Source organism: Triticum urartu, chromosome 4A, assembly GCF_056163025.1.
Source record: "Triticum urartu cultivar PI428250 chromosome 4A, HENAU_Tu73, whole genome shotgun sequence".
Lineage (NCBI taxonomy): Eukaryota > Viridiplantae > Streptophyta > Magnoliopsida > Poales > Poaceae > Triticum > Triticum urartu.
This window is the reverse complement of record NC_141876.1, coordinates 449,881,485-449,889,111: the sequence shown is the minus strand read 5'-3', so window position 1 is coordinate 449,889,111 and position 7,627 is coordinate 449,881,485. Positions and strand designations below refer to the sequence as shown.

The 7,627-nt window shown below is 52.2% G+C and overlaps 1 pseudogene; it reads left to right on the top strand.

The window, feature by feature from the left end:
• The first annotated feature begins 3,447 nt into the window (after positions 1-3,447).
• Positions 3,448-6,398, top strand: LOC147976135 (uncharacterized; annotated as a pseudogene).
• Positions 6,399-7,627: the final 1,229 nt, after the last annotated feature.

Sequence of the window (7,627 nt, the reverse complement as noted above, 5' to 3'; positions counted from 1 at the left end):
CCTCAAAGGATGCTTGGAGGCGCCTCGCTCCGGGCTGGTGCATCAGGGCCGGGAGATGCGGAGTCATCGACTCGCATCACGCGCCGCTGGTCGTGATGACCATGTGCACCGCCATCCCTTCGTGGGGAGCCATGTCAGGTAGCCGGCCTCGCTACCGCGTCGCTGGGCACCGCCTCCGCGCCGGGGGGGGGGGGGGGGGGGGGGGGGGGGGGGCGCCGCTGCTGTCGTGCGCCGTCGTGGGAGGCCGATGAGGGCTGCGCCAAGGCTAGAGCCACATCGCGCGCTCCATAGGGAGGCCATGGCAAGGGCGAGCAAGGGGAGCTGCGCCACGCACGAGAGTCGCCGCGGGTCGGGCGACGCGCCATGCCGTGGGCGGCCATGGTTGTTGGCCGCCGTCAGCCAGCGGGCCCGGGCGCGAGCGCCGCGCGTGCGAAGGGGCTCGCTGGGGGGATCGACGGGCCGAGGGGCACCGCATCAAGGCGCCGTGCACGCGGAGATGGCCGACGTTCTGGAGAGGAAGGCACCGCTGAGAATCAGCATGATTTCCTTACCTTTCTTCTCATTCTCCTGTCATTCGATCTCGTCCGAGATCTGAACTCGCTGGTTCGAGCGTGCTGATAACGTGTGAAAAATCGACTGTAAAGGAACAAGAGAACCGAACAAATGATTGAATCGGTGTCCTTTATTGATGGTTGACATGCTATTTATACAATGGGAACCATCGTCCTTTATTGATGGTTGACATGCTATTTATACAATGGGAACCATCGCCTCATAGGGACGCGATGGTTCACAGGTATCCTTTCAGGCTGCAACCGACATGCCGGTTGCTAGTATTGTGGAACTGCACGGGAGCAGGAATTCCCCTAATAACCGCAAGGGTTATTATCTTAACAACTATCTCGTACTATAATCTTTAGCATTTAATATTATGATATCCTAAAATTATAGGATGATTTATAAAATAAAAGAACGTGTAGAGAACATCTAGTACAATGGAGGGAGATGCTATCTTTCTTCCTAAAAGACCATCTCTGTTTAGTTTATTTTTTGACAATGAAGAGATCTTCTCAGTTAAGAGAAGGCAAGGGTCTTTTTTTTTCTGGTTATCTCCCTTCTACTTCATCAATTATCCTATTTGACATCTCTAAGATATGATACACGACCTTAGAAAAGTAATATTAAGGTTAGACATGAAACTTGTAGTTTGTCATAATCAATCATGCAAAAGCTTCATATATACTCCCTCCGTTCCGAATTATTTGTCTTAGATTTGTCTAGATACGGAGGTATCTAGCACTAAAATGAGTAGATACATCCGTATCTAGAAAAATTCAAGACAAGTAATTCGAAACGGAGGGAGTAGAAAACATACTGTGGCGACTTCCTGACACTTAGATTTGAATAATTACAGTGTGTATCCAATTATTTCGCCGGCTCTAGGGAGGGAGCGGCGGCGGCGGCGCGCTGGCATCTAGCGTTGGTGAATGTGGTGAATCGGCTCCCCAAGGATCAGTTTGTAATTTTCTTTCTTTTTGGAGTGTGTTGTATCACTGGTTCTTTGCAATTTAATCCCGCAGTTCTCCTTGCAAAAAAAATTAAATAAAATTCTGGAGTACATGTTGATTTTAACAAAATAGAAGGTTCTTTTTGCAAATATAGAAATCACTAGATCTTAAGATAGTTTTCCCTTAATGAGGAGAAAGAAAAGAGTCCTCTTTTTCATAATTAGTAAATCGGAGTCTAAGCCCCATACACCCATATTTTACAACAAGTCAACAACTAGCTTTATTTGCGGCGGCTCGACAACGGTATCTCATATATTATTTACGGATGATACAATAATCTTCATGAATGGGTCAAAAGTGCTCTCTGAAACGACTTATGAAATCTACCTCAGGACAACTCGTAAACAAGGTGCTTGTGGTTGTTTTGTACTGTCCAAACCAATAAAGCACAAATTGTAGAGGACCATATTTGAATCAGATTGGATTTTATAGTATTACCAATGTGAGCCAAACTATTACTATTTTATCTAACTTGAGTAACCAAGGATTGAATATGATTATTGATTCTATAACTTGTGATTGCTTATTCTCCATACTTACCCAATGGAAATATAGATTAGAAATTGGAAGATGGTTGTTCATAGTTATGTTGTTGAAAATACCCTCCCTTACTCATCAAAATGGTAGAAGCGACCTGAGGTATCTTTTGGGAGGAGAGAATAACTATTAAATGCTCGATATGCAATGTTAATAACATTTCGTGAGAAAAGTTATCTACTGATGTTATTGGCGGAGTCCCTCGTCCATCCAGGTTGTTGAATCTAACAATTCAGCCTAGAGCGTAATTCTCGACGTGGTCGAGGTGGCCAGTCGAGTTGGTAAGGAGGTGGAGACGCCGAAGACGAACATCCGACCTAGCATGTAGATCGCTCCAGAACCGATCTGAACTCCCATCGAGCCCGTGAGTTCACCAAGCAGGACTAGCATAGTCCACCACTCTCGGAGCTAAATCCGATAGATCTTAAGACCCTTCTCAGTGCTACATGGTGGACAGGTGCTAAGCATGCCACATAAGTGAAACAATGACATGGCAGAATAATTAAGGAAGAGAGAGAGAGAGCACTTTGGTGACCCCAGAAAGAACCAATGCCAAGCACGTGAACCTAGGTAAACCACTTAAATGAAAGAAATTAACCAATGCATGCAAGAGTTTAGGTGCTAAACCATTTAATAAAATGAGCTTAGCCACAACAAGTTAAGCACCTATGCATTGGGAAGTTGAGTTGCTAAGCTATTGAATGCACTTAGCACCTTTACATTGGAAGAGGCCTAAGACTAGTCACAATGGGGAGTAACTTAGAGTAGTAACATGCACATGTTACTAGTCTATGTTACTACCTTCACAGTGGGTAGTAACATATGTGTTGTGTCATGCATCACTTCATTTATTAGGTTGTAGACTCATCTTTTTTTAATATATGTAATGTTACAGTAACTAGCTATATTACCACATGCCTATCTTTCTTCATTAATTACATGTCACATCATTTATTTTACTTAAATAAGTGTGATGTTATTATCTATGTTACTTCTACTGTAGGTAGTCTAAGTATGCCGGCTAGGCGGTGGCCGCCATAATTAAGTCTCGCATCGAAGTCTGCAAAGATTCCCAGAAAACCTCACGCCAGCTAGTTGAGACTGCACTAAGCAAATATGCTCAGCAAACAGGTCAACATCACGACCTCCATTTCATCTGTGGCTTGAATACGTTCATCCGTCGTGCGGAACCCTTTTGGCACATCAACTTCTTGGCACGGCCAAAGGACGCTGCTGGTGAGCTGCCCATTTTCTTCTTCGCCGAAGCAACTCAACCAATGGGCGAGGACGACGAATTCCTCGAGGAGGATATCGCCTTGTGCTGCCCAATCAAACCGGCTGGAATTGGTATGTGTTCTCTCTTCTCAAACCATTGTCCCATGCCATCTATATTTCGTTTTCCATCAGGAAGAAGGCATCAAGAAGACAAAGGTACAGCATGGCAGCTGAACTGAACTGAAAAGACGAAAATAGTACTAACAAAACACCTACGCCTAGTAGCTACCGAAGCAAATAGCAGCCATGCCTAAATTTAATTCCCCTTTCACTATGCCTTCGGTTTGCCTTGGCGATCCAGACTCCATTTTGTTTTGTAAGTCCATGTGCAATCGTTTTGGTAAATAAGATAAACTTCATATAGTTATTGCATGTTTAGGTTATTCAGCCATGCTGGTCCAGGAAAGCTATATTGGCCAGCCGAACCTTAATGAACCAGCTACATGACTAAAGTCGGGCCGAGAATCCTGCGGCGGGACGGGCCGCTGTGGGTGGGGACTGGCTCCGGACCGCCGGATCTGGGCGTTTCCCCCTGTTGCAGGACGGCCGTCTCAAATCCGTCGTGGCTTTTCCTTCTCCTTCGGCAGACCCTTCCTCTTCGGGCCAGGCCGCGGGGATGGCGGGGTGTGTACGGTGGTCACCTCGCGGAAGAACAGGAAAGCTGGCTCTTCCACGGTGGGTGCAGCGAGGCACTGCCAGAGACCGCGTTCGGACCGGAGTCGTGGCTTCAATGCGGCTGCCAGCCGCGCGGCTTTCTTAAGCCAGTTTCGAGGCAAATGCTTCCGCTGCCTGAGTGAACTCCACCCCGTGTTGATTGCAGAGACCCACTTCGCTGCATCATCTGTAAGCGAGCGGGGCATTTTGTCAAGGAGTGCCTCCAAAATCCTAGGAACGGGGTCCAAGAGGGACTGCCCGCGATAGGTTAGGGCCACTGCCGTCCAGAGCCCCGGTGTGCGACCGCCTGTGCTTCCCACCGACGCCAGAGCCGGCGCTGATGGACCGTCCCCTGCACTGCGACCCCGCGCGGCGCCCGCGCTCCAGCAACAAAGTCGTCGTGGCGTCCCTCGACCTCGAGCACGCCGAGTTCATCCCGCGGCAGCACGCCGTCACCCTCACCGCTGCCGAGCGCCGCACTCCACCAACCCGATGTCGGTGGGGAAAGCCATCCACGAGCAGCTCTGCACCCTGCTGCACCAGATTCACGTCACGGTGCACCACCTGGAGGCCTTCCTCGTCCACTTCAACCTCCCGGCGCACCGCGACAACGCGGTGTGGCGCGGCGTGCTCAAGGTCGACAGCGGCAAGTACTTCATCAAGGCCTGGCAGGGAGACGACCACACAGCGATCCTCAAGTACAACCTCCACATGCGCGTCGTCATTGAGGACCTGCCCATGCAGTTCTGGTCGCTCGCCGGGGCGGAGGAGGCTCTGGGCGACTTCGGGCGCATTGATCGCCTCGACTCGCGCACGCTCGAGAGGGGGCATACCAAGACCTTTGCCTGCTGGCTCTAGGTGCGGGATGTGGCCCACATCCCGACAAAGTGGGAACTCTGGATGCTCAAGCGTGGCGCTGGCCGCGCCGACGAGGTGCTCGGCTTCGCGCCGCTCGACCGCCGCGTCCCCCACCCCCTAGCGCGCACCGCTACGACCTTCTTATGCATGTCTACCTGGTGGAGGACTGGACACCGCTCTCGTCGTGCTTGTCGCACTCGGGGCAGAGCGGGCTCCCCTCCTCCTTTGACGATGACGACCGCCCGTTGCCGCGCATCGAGTCGGGCACGTGGGTGGCGCATGTTGAAGATGGTCAAGGCCCGGGACACCGCTCTGCCCCACGCGGCTCGGCCGCAGCGGCCCCATCCTCGGGCAACAGAGGCATGACCAAGACGACGGTGACAACAGTGGCAGCTCGGGCCGGTCCTGGAGGGATCGCCTGCTCGGCCACGGATGCCATGCCAAGGACAGCAGCGCGGATGTTGTTGCTGGGGCGCACCGCCGTCGCAGCCGCACCCCGGTCGGACGGCGCCATGGGAGCGTGACCGCCGAGGGAGCCACCGGCGCGGCTGCTCCGGCTACGCTCCGGGCCACTCCTCTGCCCCCCCTCCGTCAGGCTCCACCACCTCCTGCTCCAGCTTTAGAAGACCCTATTGCGCGCCTCTTCAGCTTCTCCGACTCTGGCCGTGCGCTCTCCCCACCCTCACGTACAGACTGCATGCAACTGGAGATAGAAAATGCCATGAACGAGGCCCTGCAGACCCCGCTGGTGTTCGAAGACGGCGGTCGCTCCCCGCCCCTCCCGCTCCCCGCCTCGCAAGAGCTGGACAGCCCCGAGATGATCCCCTGCCCGCTGCCCTGCGTCACCTCCCAAGCTGTTGCCACCGCCAGCTTCCAGCTGTCAGCGATCACAGAGCGGGTGGGCACAATCCAGATTGGCGAGGTGGGCGTCGACGAGCACTCTGAGCTATTCGTTCCTGTCCCCCCGCCCATCATCAGCGCCCCGTTGGCTTGGCCTCGTCACTCTGCTCCACCAAAGTCCAGAGCAATATCTGCTCCCTCTCACCGCAGTGCCCGCCAGGCCGCTGCGGCAAACCCGACGCCGGTGGCTCAGCGGGTGGTGCCGCGCCTGGTGCTGGAGCTGGGCGCGCTCGGGCCAGAGGACAGAATAACCCCGAAGGCGGCAGCCCTGCTCATAAATCGCTTCCAGGAGCCGCTGTCCGATGGTGACATTGCTGCCATCACCAAGCTCACCGGGCTGGATCAGGCTGCTCTCAAGATCGCAGCGGGCATGGCCGGAGTCGCCGGTGCTGAAGAGTCGCTCCACATTTGATCATGGTAGCTATGTCTTTGTTTATTCTCCGTCGGCAGCTGGTCTTAAACCAGCTTGAGTTAGGGCTAGTTTCCATGTGTAGCAACCCTGGTAAGTGGTGTGATCGATGACGACGGGGTTTTGGGCCTATTGGTGGCCGTCGTCGCCCCCCGACATGTTGTAAGGTGTTCTGCATTGTCTTGATTAGTAAATGTGATCGATGAGTGACAATGACCTAATCCTCATGTCTTGGAACGTCCGCGGCTTGAACTGCCCGGCGAAACACACATCCATTAGAGAAGTAGTTCAGGCTAACCACATTGCAGTTCTAGCATTGCAGGAGACCAAGGTTGATGTATGGTCATCTGGCATAGCTACGGAGGTCGGTGGCGTCAATCTACAAGGGTGTGTGGTGCTGCCGGCGCACGGGACGAGAGGTGGTGCGGCGATCTTCTGGGACAAGTAAGTAGTTGATGTAGTATCACACCATTTAGGTAGCTTCTCCATTATGGCTAGAGTAGTGCCCAAGCTTGTAGGCGATCCTTTTTGGATTACCACGGTCTACGGGCCAATAGACGACGCGTAGAAAGGCGGCTTCCTGGCTGAGCTCGCCGCTGCTGCACCACCGGTGGTTGAGCCCTGGATGATCAATGGAGATTTCAACATGATCTATCAAGCGAGTGACAGGAATAACAACAACATTAACAGGAGGATGATGGGCAAGTTCAGAAGAGCGTTGGACTGGGCTGGACTAAAAGAGATAAAGTGCAGAAACAGGAAATTCACCTGAAGCAATGAACGTGAAAACCCCACCCTCTGCAGTATTGATAAATACTTCTGCAATGACTCGTGGGATCTATTGTACTAGGATTACATGCTTATGGCAGCATCAACATCATTCTCGGATCATTGCCCGCTAATTCTTGCCAAGGCTTCCATGCCCGTCAGAAAAGCTAGATTCAGGTTCGAGAATTTCTGGCCAAAATTCCCTCATTTCAATGAAACAGTTTTGCGTGCCTGGCAGCGGCCTGTCCCACACGACTGCCCTTTTGCGAGGATGAAGAGAAGGCTGGCAAGAGTAGCCTCTGACCTAAAAATCTGGAGCAAAGCAATATTTGGTAAGGTGAGGCTGCAACTGCACATCGCAAATGAGGTGATCCTACAGTTCGATCTGGTGCAAGAGCACCGAGCCCTCACGGCTGCAGAGAGATACCTGAGAAAAACTCTGGAGCAAAATGTGCTAGGTTTGGCTGCTATTGAGCGTGCGAAGAAGAGACGGGCATCCAGAGTGAACTGGCTACGTGTAGGAGATGCCAACACGCGCTTTTTTCATGCTAAAATGCAGTCTCGCCGCAGAAAGAACTTCATTCATGCAATCCGTAGCAATGACATAGTTGTGGTGGATCACGACGAGAAAGAAAAGATCATCTTCGATTATTTCTCT